The sequence below is a fragment of the Anser brachyrhynchus genome (genome assembly GCF_964034855.1).
Source record: "Anser brachyrhynchus genome assembly, chromosome: 4".
Classification (NCBI taxonomy): Eukaryota; Metazoa; Chordata; class Aves; order Anseriformes; family Anatidae; genus Anser; species Anser brachyrhynchus.
In genome coordinates, this window is record NC_137698.1 from 18,529,832 (window position 1) to 18,543,767 (window position 13,936).

General features: G+C 36.6%; 1 long non-coding RNA gene across 2 annotated transcripts; it reads left to right on the forward strand.

The window, feature by feature from the left end:
• The first annotated feature begins 1,821 nt into the window (after positions 1 to 1,821).
• LOC308194069 lies at positions 1,822 to 12,926 on the forward strand. 2 transcript variants are annotated; one of them, XR_013950230.1, is made up of 5 exons: positions 1,822 to 1,993; positions 2,214 to 2,262; positions 4,310 to 4,382; positions 9,879 to 9,978; positions 11,158 to 12,926. It is a non-coding gene; the product is annotated as an uncharacterized lncRNA (long non-coding RNA). The 2 variants fall into 2 exon arrangements; XR_013950231.1 differs by having other exon boundaries at positions 11,336 to 12,926.
• Positions 12,927 to 13,936: the final 1,010 nt, after the last annotated feature.

Genomic DNA, 13,936 nt, shown 5'->3' on the forward strand with positions numbered 1-13,936 from the left:
TTGAACCCCTCTCAGTTATTTGAGCTTATGACACAGCTAATAAAACCTTCCATATATACAGTAACTTTTGGTGTGATGATTTGTCAAGACTATAGAATTGGTTTCAAGTAACAAATTAATTGCTTTATAGATTTCCAGTAAGGTACGTGACATGGTTTTCTGTTCAGCTTAGTGGCACAGTGAGGGAAATAGAGAATTTGACCTTGCATAAGCATATGTTACTGTGCTTTGCAATACCAGCTTAAAAAAATGCTTATGCCACAAATTTTTGGCCTATTATTGCCAAACATGGCAGTATTTTTGGAATGTTGTCTTTGTATACGTTTAAAACAGCATTTGACAAGTTAAAAAGAAGGCAAAACCAGTTTGTGTGGAAGAGCTTCAAAACCATGTGTTGTTATATTATTACAAGCATGACATGAATATTCAAGCAGGGGAATGTACCGGGGTGCTTAAGAACAGAATACCTGGTAGCAAAATATCTTCTTGCTGATAAAATATAGGAAACTGTAGTTATTGCTTAATACTTTGCAAAGCTGTTGGTGTATGTCTAATGTCAAAGCGAACCAGCTATCTGGAATTCACTAAGAAAAAGGAGGATTTCCTAGTCATCACAGAGGTAGAATGACAACTTAACTCCAAATGTCTGGGACAGAAAGTGAACCAGTTGTTAGCTTTTCTTATTGCTATGTTACCCAGGCACACCAGATTGCTCTCCTGAAAACCCTTTTCCACCAACAAGCTGATAATTGCAATGCAAGTAAGAAGAAGAAAAAAAAAAAAAAACATGGAAATCGGTTTGGCTGCAAATGGAAGAGTTTGGGTTTTGATTTGTTTGTTTGCTTTGACAATTCTCATTATCAGAGTAGTTCAATCTTGGACAAGTCCCTGAAGGAAGGTAAACATATCTTAAACTTACTCTTAGTTTCTGCGCTGCATGGTCTCCACGCAAAATAAAGTCATGAGTAGCAGTTCAAAATTAGTTTCACAAAAAAGTGAAATATGCTGTTAGTAGGAAGGGACTAAATCAGCAGCTGCCTAAGTCCCACAACTATTCAAAAGTCCTTCAGTTGCACTTTCTTCTTCACAACAGATAGAGCAGAAGGAGGCAGTGGTAGGCTTCTGCATGTCTTAAAAGTTGCTCAGGTGGGAAAAAGAAATTACTGTGCAGGTTCTGTTGGCGCTGAAGGCATACAACCTCTGCAGGTCTAAGGGAACAAGATTTGCATATATTTATAAAATGTTTTTTTGCGTATGGGAAGGATTTTAAAGTTAGATGAGCTGTTTGTATCTTTTAATGTTTGTTCCTTAATAACATATTTAATTGAATTAAAATTATTTCTCAAAGCAGAAGTATTCTCTATTTTGCCAGCACTTCTATTAGATTTTCAGCCAATTTTAGATATTTTTTTTATCAATTCAGAAATTTACTGTATGCATTAAACATTTATACTTTGGTTGTTACATATTTTTTCTCATTATTTATCAGTAATTGCACATTTATTTAAATGTCAGCTTGCTGTTCTTTACCTCTTAGTGTAAGGGAAGAACTACAATAATATAAACTATCAAGTTAAAAAAACCCTCCACCTCTTAGATTGACAGGCATAGCTGTGCTAGCCTTTTTAAACTTAAGACTTACTAAGAAATAAATTCTGTTTTATCCTATTCAGCCAAAACAACAAAGCAAGGGGGGTTTTCCTGCAGATTTAATGTAAAAGTCCCCAGATGACAAACACAAAGCCTAGATATCAAACAGGATGAAAATGCTGATGTTCAACACCTGCACTGTGTGAGGGCCAAGAAGTAAGCTGAAGGGTTTGCTAACCAACACACCTGCTCGAGAGTGTAGTTTTTAACCCTTTCTTCTTCCTTCTTAAATGCCTCACTTAAAATAGGGGAGGATTCTAACAGAATGATGCAATCGAACAAGATGTTAAAGCCCAGTTTTGAAGTAGAAACTACATCCTGCCTTCTCGTCCAGATCTACCACGTGAATATTTTATTATATTAAAAGGCTATTTAACCTGATAGACTTTTAGTGATACTAGAAAGGATTAATCACAGCTACAAAATTATGGAAATAAATCATATGAGTTGTGTGGAACTATTTTCTATGCCTGTCAAAATGCTTGTGTTAACATGTTATTGTATCTGACCAGACATTTGCTGCTAAAAAAATGAGCGGTCTAATCTTTCTCCCTGCTTTTCAGAGGGCTGCTGTGACATGGTTAAAGGACATCTAGCCACAGCTGATCCAAGGTATGTGCTAGGAATGTTTTTGCAGTCCATGATCACTGAGTCTTCACTCTGAAGTGCATGGGGTCTATGTGTCACAAAAGCGTGAACAGGGGCCCATACTGTAGCAGTTCTTCCATACCATTATTCTTCAGTCCTTCAAAAAGAAGAATATTTGAAATTTTTCTTCCTGACATAATCAATACTAGAAATTAAAGTGACTTTATTAGGTCTTCAATCACTTTTAACATAATCCACACAAGTTAATTGCCATTGTAGTTAAAAGCAGCTTGGCTGTCTGGCTGAAAACCAATGTAACTGAGTTTACATGTAATTTTAAGTAAATGTTCCCTTCTGCTTCTTTCACTTTTCCATGTAGAAACCATATTCTAGTGTCTTCCATTATTGCTTGCAAAGTTCTAAATAAATTCAAAACCAATAAATTTATGTACTAGAGTAAAATGAGATAATGCATACATGGAAGACTTCTGCTTCATACAGCAGAAAGTGCAGTTGAGGTGGAGATTGTGGACTCAACTCAGTACAGCTATGGCTGTGTAAACCATGCGTTTTACCCACATCTCAGCTATACCAGGGTAGGATCACATCAATAAAGCAGCAGCAGGAGCTGTGACTTTGTCAGCAAGATGATTAACAGAAATTGTTCAGTTTTAAAAATAGGTGATCCCATTTAATACCTAATACCAGGAACTTGATTTGAATGTGAGGCTTATTTGCATTTTTTTCATCTTCGCCTCCATATTAGAAAAAAAATCCACAGAACTACTCAGCGGGAGTTCTTAAACTTCATTCTTATGACACTTCAGTTAGCTGAAGAGCTGGCTATAATTTAAGGTAATCTATTTTTAAAGCCTGGACCCCAGAGAGGAATAAATTAAGCAATGAATAGCCCAATGATCAGTTGTCATCACTTGATATGGCACAGGAAGCAACTCAGAGAAAGCCCTAAATACAGAGGGTTTCTTAAGAGCAATTTGAGAAAGGCTGACTGTTCAGAAAAGAAGTGATATGGATGAAGAGGATCATGGGTTTCATTAGGATCTCTTTAAGAATGTTCAAAAGTGATAGGAAACGGAGGCTGGACTCCCATGTGGTTGTTATTACATGACTTAGATTTGTATATTCTTGTACTAGTTACAATAACTAGGAGAATTTTAAGATGTTTTGCAAAACCATTATTAGCCAACTTCAAATTCATATTTCTCCTCCATAAAATCAGTGTGCACAATGCTGGGGTCTGGAAAGGGTCTCCTGAGGCTACATTAGCTGATGGAGCTATGATGCAAGAACCTAATTCCTTTGAAAGGGTAGCAGACAGAAACCATGTACTTACAAGACAAGCCAGTGCAGTCAAGGAACTAAATGTTCATAGTTAAATCTCCCTCAAGGATAACTCTAGAGCAGACAGGCAATCTAGCACATCAGGACTCAAACCAGGAATGCTGCTTGGAGTCCCCTCAAAAAGAAGGAGTTTATGAGGGCTTTAGCAGCCAACCTATTTTCAAGCAAAACATAGGCAAAGGTGGGAATTTAAGAAATCTGGAGAGATGCTTGTAAGATGGTGACTTCACCCCTCCTTTCTTCCAGAGTGTATTTGGGTTACTTGGTAGAAATTCCTGAAATGTTTTCAAGGTGGACAAATCAAAGAATGTTTTTCATGCTTAGTGTTTGCAGAGGCAAGGACATGCACAATTTTAATGTTTGTTACCTGCCCAAATTTATATAATTGTATCCCCAAACATTCAGCAACATCTGTGTGGAAACAAAGAAATGGCAAACAATATTTCTTTTGGCTTGCCACCTCCTATAGCCCATCCTTCTAACCTCCATTTGAACTTTTGCAGTAGTTAAAATGGAGATTGACTCTTTAAACAGAGCTAAAAAGGGCTGACAGCGTTGGAATAAAGGTTTGACCACACTAATAGGTTTTAGTGTCTGATACTTTTGATAATCTGGCCCTGAGTGTCATGGGTCTCTCTGAGTGGATTCCATCTGTCCCATAAAGTTATGCATTGAAACATAACGCAGCCCTTTGATCTTCCCTCTGCAGAGATCCTCACGTTCCATAAAATCAACAAGATGCTCTCATTCACTGAAAAGCCAGATCTTGGACTTGTTGATTGGTGAGACTCTAATACTTGTTAGCATATGTGCCTTTTCCCCCTTTGTTTATGTCAAGTTTCACTGACCCCAACAACAGTGGTGAATATCAAAGTGTTTATTATTACAACACAAGCAACTAACATTTTGGCCATGTTAGCTTAATACCAACTTAGACTGTAAAATAAATATTGATGGCTACACTCTGAAGTAAAAATACACTGTAGTGAATTAGAAGAAATATCAGTAATGTTATTTGTTTGCCTTTAGTCAGGTGTTTTAACATCTGTAGGCATTCTTCATGATGGAGTTTGTTCAACAAACAAGATGACTAATAGGGTTACTTCAGATTAGTATTGCTGTAGTAGGAAGCAGGCTAAGAGTAGGGTGTTTTTTTAATGCAAGTAGATATTTAGAAATAATAGCAGGTTTTTGGCTTTGCTGTCAAGACTGAAAGCCCACTTGCCGGTTGTTTGGCTACACAAGATATCAGCGCTCAGACCTTCAGCTACTCGTGATACACCTGAAAAGGAGCACAGGCTCTCTCCTCACCAAGTGCACATCCACAGAAACAGTCCCCAGTGCAGTGGGGATCTTTCATGGCTGGGACTCTCAGTCCTGCACCCGGCACTGCCACCGAGCTACTTTGGAGCTCTGTAAGACCCCCAGAGTCACCAGTATGGGGGAAATCCAAACAGGGCTGAATCCCAGCTGGCCAACAACAATTCCCAGAAAACGAAGTACTGTGAGCCCTGGGGGGATCCCCTAATCTTGTCTCAGCATCCACGCAGCAGAGCTGCAGTGTCTGAGTACTTTCGTGCAGACAGATGTAGGGTAGGATTTTCCCTTAGTGACTTATCAAGTTTGTTCAAGAACTACATTGCATAGCTACAAATAGACTCCAGGTGCCTCTACTCCCTATGCCTTCATCCCCAAAACTCATTTAGGTCCTTAGGTGCACTACGTTATGAAAACAGCATTTGGCATTGTAAACACTGTCTAGGACTATCTGACATCCAGGAAAAAATAAATCTGTTATAACATGTGAAATGAAATTTAATTTATTTTATTCGTCTTGCCTTTGGAGGAAACTTTATTAACTACATTTTTTTTAGCTCAGTGTTTTATTTAAATAGCACCTGTAAGAGATGAGCTTTTTTTCCAGTCACTTACCATATCATCTGTTAATTATTAGTATAATTCTATTCATTCTATAATGCTATATTCCTATTATTATAAATGTCATTAATATTGAAGTTGTATCCTGTATTGTACCATCTGCTTCCAAAAACATGACAAAACAGTGAAAGGTTTTCATGTAATTTACAGTTACCTCATTAGATGGCAGTGTAACATTCAAAACAGAAGTTAAACGATTTTTATGGTTTTTTGATCCTTAGGCCAGCTGTGAATCAATACAGCTCCAGATAAAAGTTTGGAACTAGTTTAATATGTTGTCCCCAGCAGCAAGAACATTTGCAATGCTGGAGATTATTAGAGGATCATGTTTCATATATCATAGATTTGAGAGTTAAACAGAGGTGTTTATGCCTGCTTTACAGTACTGTTTCCTACACTAAAATCTGGTTTGTGCTGCTCCATAGTGCAGACTTGCTGTCCTACTTTTCAGATGATGTTCTTTTTCTAGAACCGATAGCATATCTGCAGAATTTTTTTCTTAACTAATTCCTTTACATGTCTTTTTTCCTATAACTATCTATTAAAGAGGAAGATGGAGCATTAAAATAGAAAAACATGTCTGCATTAAGGGACACTAAAACTAAGAAAGGTAACGGTAAACAGTTGTTATGACCAGTAGTGAAGTAAATCAAATATATTAATAAATTTCTATTTAAGCTTCATAGTCTGCTCAATTGACAATTTTGAGTTTATCAATGCAGCCATTCCTGTAATGGATTTTTAAGACTGTCCAATGGTAAGCTGCTGGTTCTGAAGAATAATCTTGTCTTGTAATTCAGTGGTTGTTCTCACATTAATAATATACTATTTAATGAATCAGTAGGGTTTCAGTATTGCTAGAGGAAACTGATAATAAAGGACCACACTAGTTCCCCTTTGGCATTTCTTTGGGGTCAGCTGTTCTGATAACATCAGAACTTGTATTGGGAAAAAAATCATTCCCAATTAAAAAATATTCTACATCTCTCACTGTCTTCACTGTTACTGAAGTATTGTTTTGTTTTTATTATACTTTTCAAGGTATTTTCAAGGTACTGCAGGTGCCTGATAAGAGCCAGCATCCTCTTTAATATTGTACTGTCCTTCAGTGTACAGAAGTCTCAGACAATGTGTTAAAGTGGACTGCTTTCATCTCCCAATATTCCTTGAGGGATTTCTATCTTTCAAATGGTGCCTGATGTGACAAGCATTTTAAGAAGATTGGGTTTTTTAAAATTCCATCTATTCTTCTGGAAAGGCATGTTATCAAAATGCCATGTCTGTTACTGGCATTTACCCTGAAGGCTTGGAAAGCATCTCTATGAAAGGTGGCTTTCTAAGGCTACAGTGGATGTTTTGCAAAACCCTACTTCAGGCTAGTGGTTATTTATGCACAATATCAGAGCTGACTGGACTTTCCCATCAGTGTCAAATTAGCATGTTTTCCTTTTTTTAATCCCCAGTGTTATACACTGGTATAAGCATATCACAGATTTTGCCACAAGTTTGTGTCTTGGATAGAAATGTCTTATTGGTTCCCTGTCTTGGTTTTTGCTGTATTGAAAATAACATCATTATTCGCCTCCCTATTTTTTCCTTTCAAACTTCATTAAGAATATAGGATTCTCTTAATTTAATTTTCTGCTTCACCTGATCTGAAAATTACTCAGTTCCAGGAAATTGGAAACCTGCAAACCAACATTATCATTGGGCTCTTGGGAGCAGGAAGTCTACACATAATGTGGTGGGGTGACATAAGTCTGCAATAAATAAAAGGAAAGAACACAGGCAAAACAAGAAAACAGTTACCTTGGCAATGATAATACATGTAAAAAAAAAATACCATTTTCCAACCTTTTCCTGTGTTTTTCCATCTACATAGCACAAAATTGTTCTGGTTTGTTTTGTTTTTCTCATGATAGCTTTAATATAGCAAGCAGAAATGTAACCTTTTAATGAGGTCTTTAAAAATGAAATTTGGGATTATTATTATCATACTAACAATAAGATATTACAGATCGTGTTTTATGAGTTTTTAAGATGCATCATAGGTGGCTGGAGTTCCCAGTGCACCTGAAGCACTAATGGCTCTGCGGTATGTGTCCGATCATGCCTTTATGTCAAAGTACCTTCAGGCAAAATTTGTCTTCTCGTTGGGCACAATCAGATATTAACTCAGATTTGAAACATAATATTATCATAACCACATTTACTAATACATCAATGTTTCAAATTATAAAGAAAAAAAAGAATCTTTTCTGAAAGTACTAGAAAAACATTCATGTGCTAGAGACAACAAAGAGATTTAGGAAATTTTAGAAGTGTAAAGTGTAAACATTAAAAACTACAGAGGTAAATCTGAGATCTAAGTACATAGATAATATTACATTTTTTCTATGAGTAAATATCTCAGAACAGGACAGAAGAGATAGTACAAAGTATTTAGATTTTTGTATCATCAGTCATTGGTGAACAAAAAAAATGTTACTATCAAACTATAGTTTGATCAGTATTTCCCATGAAATAAATTCATGCTCCCCATATAGTTTGTAGAGGATGAGAAAAACACCAGTATGTTTGCCAGTAACCACCCTCATTTGACTATTTAGCTGGGAAGTAAAATAGAGAACGCTCAGGGGTATGAAAACCTGTACCACAAAAGGCCTTGGGTGCTGTAGTTCAGAGAAAATGGAAAGTGGTGTGTAATTTTACTGAATGTTTTTGAAAGAAAAAAGCTCATCTGCCTTTTAAGGACAGACAGCCAATGAGATTTGCTTCAGAGCAGACAGTTTCTGATCCTGCTTCCCAGCAGTATAACCAAGGGCTAAATGCTAGTCAAGCAGTTTGATCTCAGGCTGCTGCTGCCGCCCCCAGCTGCACGCACACACACACCTTTGCTCCGTGCAGAGCAGTGCACTGTCTGCATTGCATGCCCTCTCTCCTGCACCAGCCTCAGCTGCATCTCTTTGCACAGGATTGCCCCAGTGGTAGTGCTGCAGGCTAAGAGAGCCACTTCGGGCAAGGGGGCTGGCACATCCCATGGAGGCAAGGCAGTGGTTTCCTTGGGAGCAGCAAGAGATGCCTCTGCAAAAGCAGGGACAGCTGTTCAAAATCCAGAGGTGCCTCTGACACGAAGCACTACAGAATATAAGCATCTGTAGCAAAACCGTCAGCAGAAAAAAGCATAGTTTGTGCAAAGGAAAAAAGGGAGATGGAGCCAAATTGTCAGGGGACTTGGGACTGGGAATTGGTCAGAATATGTTAAAGCCGTCCTGTTATTCTCAGTGCTCTGGATCACTGCTTAACTCTGTCTCAGGAAGAGAGAAGCAGAAATGTTAGCCAATTACGTAACTGATTAGCTAAGTATTCCTATATATTTCCAACAAATGTGAAAGAAATGAGTTTCCCTGTAAGCTGCATATATCTACTTCTGCATGGTAGCATGAAAAATAAATCTTATCCCTTGTAAGTCTGTAACAAAATACACTAATTTTTAATAATATTACACAGTTATGGATTTTATATAGAAAAGAACACCAGCCAATTTCCCTCTCTTTTTAATGTATGTGCAGGAAAACTTGGTGGGGGGAAAAAAAAAAAAGTTCAAATAAACCCAAAGATCAAAAATATCTATCTTTTGATTACTTTTTCTTTACAATCAGATCTCTTCTGCTGATTTGTATAGGTTACCTAGGAGAAACAATGTACAAAAGCCTGTCTTCAGATCTCTGATAGGAAATCCCCACTGCAGCAATAAATATTATATCTGCGGCAGGCAATTGGCAAGCTACCTTGATCATGATAGTCCCTGGCTGACAATCACACAAAAGTGAGACCAGAAAGTATATCTTAAATGTTTCAGCACTTGGATTTTCCTAACTACTCCTTTCAAGTTCTTTATGAACAACTTGTATATAGATCAAAACATGCTAATTTCATCATTGCTGGCCAGCATCATAAAAGAATCATGTGAAAACACATGGGCACACTCACCAACTTTTTAAGCAACCAAATTTTTCATAGACTATTGAAGTTTCTTCATGAGATAAAAGAGCTTTGCTGTTTTGAAACAATAGTACCTCTTTTTTAGTATGAAAACATGTGAGAGTGCTATATGTCATTCATCATCTGTCACCTTTTCATTTAAAATACTGTCAAGGAGCTGCCTAAAAATATAAAGATAGCAAGGGCTAGTATACCGCAAGGCCAACATTGGTTTCATTTTTGACCCTGAATGCAGTGCTTAATTTCCCAAAGTAACAAAGACAAAATAAATAAATAAATAAATAATCAGCAATACCTGGTTATGAGATATAACTTACTTTGCTCTCTTGCAACAGGCTTTTAAGGAGCATTGATGAGCTGCAAAGGATCACCTCTCAGAGATGCTCAAGGATAGGAAATGCATCATTAAGAGTGGCCAAAAGAAGGTGAGAGGAGGTAAGAGCTTTAAGAAAAGATAGACTCACCATATGAAATATTGCCAGTAAAGTAGATAGAATGGCTAAGGTGAACTCTGCTAATAACCTATAATTAGAAGAATTGAACTTGTCAAGGTCTATAAGTCATGAATAAACCATAGAGAAATATGTATATATTATTCTTGTTTGCTTAGCACCATCGTCAGAACAGCTGAGAACACTCTACATAGTTAAGATTAGCAGACACATTCCTAGATAAAATAATTTACCTCCTCATTGCGGTAAACTTCAGGAGTTAAATGAGGTTATAAGCCACAAAACCACAACCATTACACAAAGTCAGGTATCTTGGACTCAGTTTCTAGTAACAAATCAAATGCTGTGTGGTGCTTGCAGTGGTATTTGAATACAGCCACGAGACGTATTTAGAGACAGACACTTTCATAGTGCACCTTACAGTGTTCAGCATTCACAAAGTACAAAACTCACTTCAGGAAACTTTATTATTTTGAAATATATACACATGGCACTGTGACCTAAAAGAGAAAGTGTGAGAAACTGCTATACCACACAGGGTTTATGGTTTAGTGTTTGGCAATTTCTAGTTTAAGTATGAAGGTAATTGCAAAGAATTAAGAGCATTTGTTGACCATTTTGTGACTGCTAAGTACTGGATTCTAGCTCACCATGAAGTTTGGACAAAGCAGCCTTACTAACTCCTTAATCAAAGAAGAATTAGACTGTAGCAAAAATAGGAAATCTTCCATGATATGGAATTCTTCCATAATAGAAATTCTTGAAAAAACAGGTATCCCTACACTAAATCATATAGGGCAGCTCAAGCAGTTTTCATACAAAAGAAGAAGCTTCAGATCTGTCTGTTAAGAACTGCAGTTCTGAACTTTTGACAAGAGGGCCAGCAACACAGCATAACTCTGTAGAACCACATCAGTGAGTTTCTTGGATAGGAAGAGCTATCATCTGACATTTTAAAAATGAAAACCAGCTCTAAATTGTATCTGGAATATAGTAGGCCACAAGCACACACCCATATTTAGTGTTGTGAAATTCACAAATTGTGAAAATCATCTCAGAGTGTGCAAAAGTCCTACAAATAATAGTCCCTTTCTATCAATTTCACCTCCATTTTGTTCATGCCAAGCTCCAGCCAACTGTCTTGCATCCATATTTCTTCCAGAAAAGAAATTATATTTTCCTGCTCCAGCAAAATAGAAGACAGAATTAACATTATTGGGATATTGATAACTCAATAGCTAATATTATTTCATGATCCTACCCAGAAGCTTCAGCGCAATCAGGGGTCAACTGTTAAAATCTTAGAAGTAAGCAGTTTCCTATCACTTCTGATATCTCAGCCATGTATAGATGAAACTACTTTATGGCAAGTCCACCCACCTGGAGACCCTTGGTCATGTCAATGGTACCATATAGCAACTTGAATTAGAGATGGCTGGAAGATCTTGTGTGAATAATAAAAACATGAACCTGTTACTTGAAGGACTCAGCTGATGAAATTGTTATTTCCAGGAACAGAAGAAACACCCGTAAGTAATTTGAAAAGCATGTTTTGCAAACATATCCTAATGTAGACCTCTGTATATAGAGATGCCATTTGGGAGGCAAATGCAAGTTAACTTGGTGTCTATTCATACATTAAGTAAAATTCATGACTTGAAAGTAATTCATGAAAGCAATATTATGTGGCCTGTGATATTTTAAGTGTGAAGAAATCGTGATTCATTTTTCCTATAATTACACAAAATATGTAAGCAAAGACTTTACAACAGGAAGCTTTTCATTAACCTCATTTTCAAAAGACTGACCTTCTAACACTCTTACTCCTTTCCCTATGAATTGTATTCACTAAAGATTTACTATAAAAAGAGAGCAGTACCAATTGCATTTTGGATATGGTCAAAATACAGACAGCAACTGTCTCTACTGTTTTAATTCTCTGTTTTGTCTTTCCCCTGAACTTCCAGAATGATTCTAGTATCTGATCACGTTAGAGATGAAATAGGTATTTTGGCAAGCTGCCAACCAATTTCTGTTTGAAACTTAATCTCTCTCCAAATGGCAATAGACGTAACTGTTTGACCTCTTCTTTTCTTTTTTTTCTTCTTTTTTTATTTTTCTTTTTACTATTATTTCTTATTTTTTATTATTATTTTATTTTATTTATTATTATTATTTCTTTTTTTTTCTTATTTGTGCACAACTTACCAAAACAATGCCATGGTTAAATACATTCCACCCAAGAAGTTTTTACACCTTTCTGTTCTCTGTCTGTGAATCTCTGACTGATAAGAATCCATACAGCGTAACAAAAAAGTGCTGGGGGAAAAAAAAAAAGAAAAAAAAAGTGCTGTCAAAACTTAATTAAAACTAATGTCATAATCCAAATTTTCCTAATTAACAACTTGATGGCATATAACAACTTCAGAATGTGTTCTCTCTAGCAATATATTGCCTTGTACTGAGAGAAGTACATATACATCCAGATGTACCCCAACAACTACAGCTTCACCTCAACAGTTGAATATACTACTGCAAAGGAAATTGTTTTAAGAGAAATGTCTGATAAAATGCAGGTCAATACAGACATCCAGGAAGGCTGCAATTCCACCACCCTCAATTTCATGAAATGTTCCCTTCACTTTTCTACCTCATCCAAGTTAAGGACCCAGGGGAGAAATGACTTCAGGTCCTAATCCTAGCTGGGGTTCTGCAATGAATGCTGAGAATAAACACTTCTCTAATTCTTACTCTCTTCCCCATGCAGTGGAGACACGGTACTATCTGATCTTGTACAGCCATTGTTACATTCATATAACCTGAGTCTTCAAATGGTTGCACTACAAAATAAATAAATAAATAAATAAAAACATCCAATTAATTACATCAGTGAAGTTAATGGTTTTCCTCACATGAAAAGCAAAAAAAAAAGCAACTGAAAAGAAGATTTCTAAAAGGCCTTCTTACTGCTAGCATCTCTCTGCAGTATGGAGCAAGATGAGCAAAACTTAAGCATATTCTCAGTATTTATGACACAGGCTTGGTCCAGTATATTAAGGCAATACTGAAGATGCATTTACAGTGCCTAAAACTGCCTTGCCTCAGTTTAGTTCATCACTGTACAGAAAAAGGAGTAAGGAAAATGTAATGGCTTGTAGTTGTGTAACTAAAGCCACAGTAGGTATGATTGCATAAACTCAAAAAAAGAATAAATAAAAAAAAATAAAACTCACAACCATAGCCGCTGTTAAAGATCTATGTTTAGGTAAAACTTTACAAAGTTACTCAAGGAAGACTGGATAGCTATGAAAAATGAGTTGACAAAGCACATTAAGAAACAGAAATAGCTAGCAATAAAAGCTATATTGAAAATACAGTTGTTAAATGACTCCCTCATATTGGAAAGTAAATTCTGCAAAAACCGGGAGTGCTATCAGGGTGCATGGCCATAGCAATGATTTGAACTTTCAGACAGAGTCAGTGAAGCTGGCTGTCACACCTGAGCATGAAAGGTAGCACCAATAAGCTTATGGCAGAAAACATGACGATACAGACTTGTCCAAACTTCTCCATGCAAAGACAAATGGTTCAGACCCATGACAGCACTATGTGCCTTTTAGACAAGCTGTCCACTTTTTCTAATTATAGCAGCTCATCTAATAAAAAACACCCATTTCCAGAGGCACTTGGGTTCTCCTATATCCTAGCTAGAAGACTACCACAAAAGCTTTAATGACTGTTAAAAATTCTCAATTCAAAAACAAAATTCAAAACAAAAAACAAATAAATACTATGAGCAAAATGAAGTGGAAAATGCAATACTTTTCTTCAGTGGAAATACACCAGAACAGCAAAGGGAAGTTGTGACAGCTTTCCAGTGCTCTAAAGGTTTTGTACTGTCATTTGTCACCACAGTGCCTGCTGTATTATGCTTTGTTCAA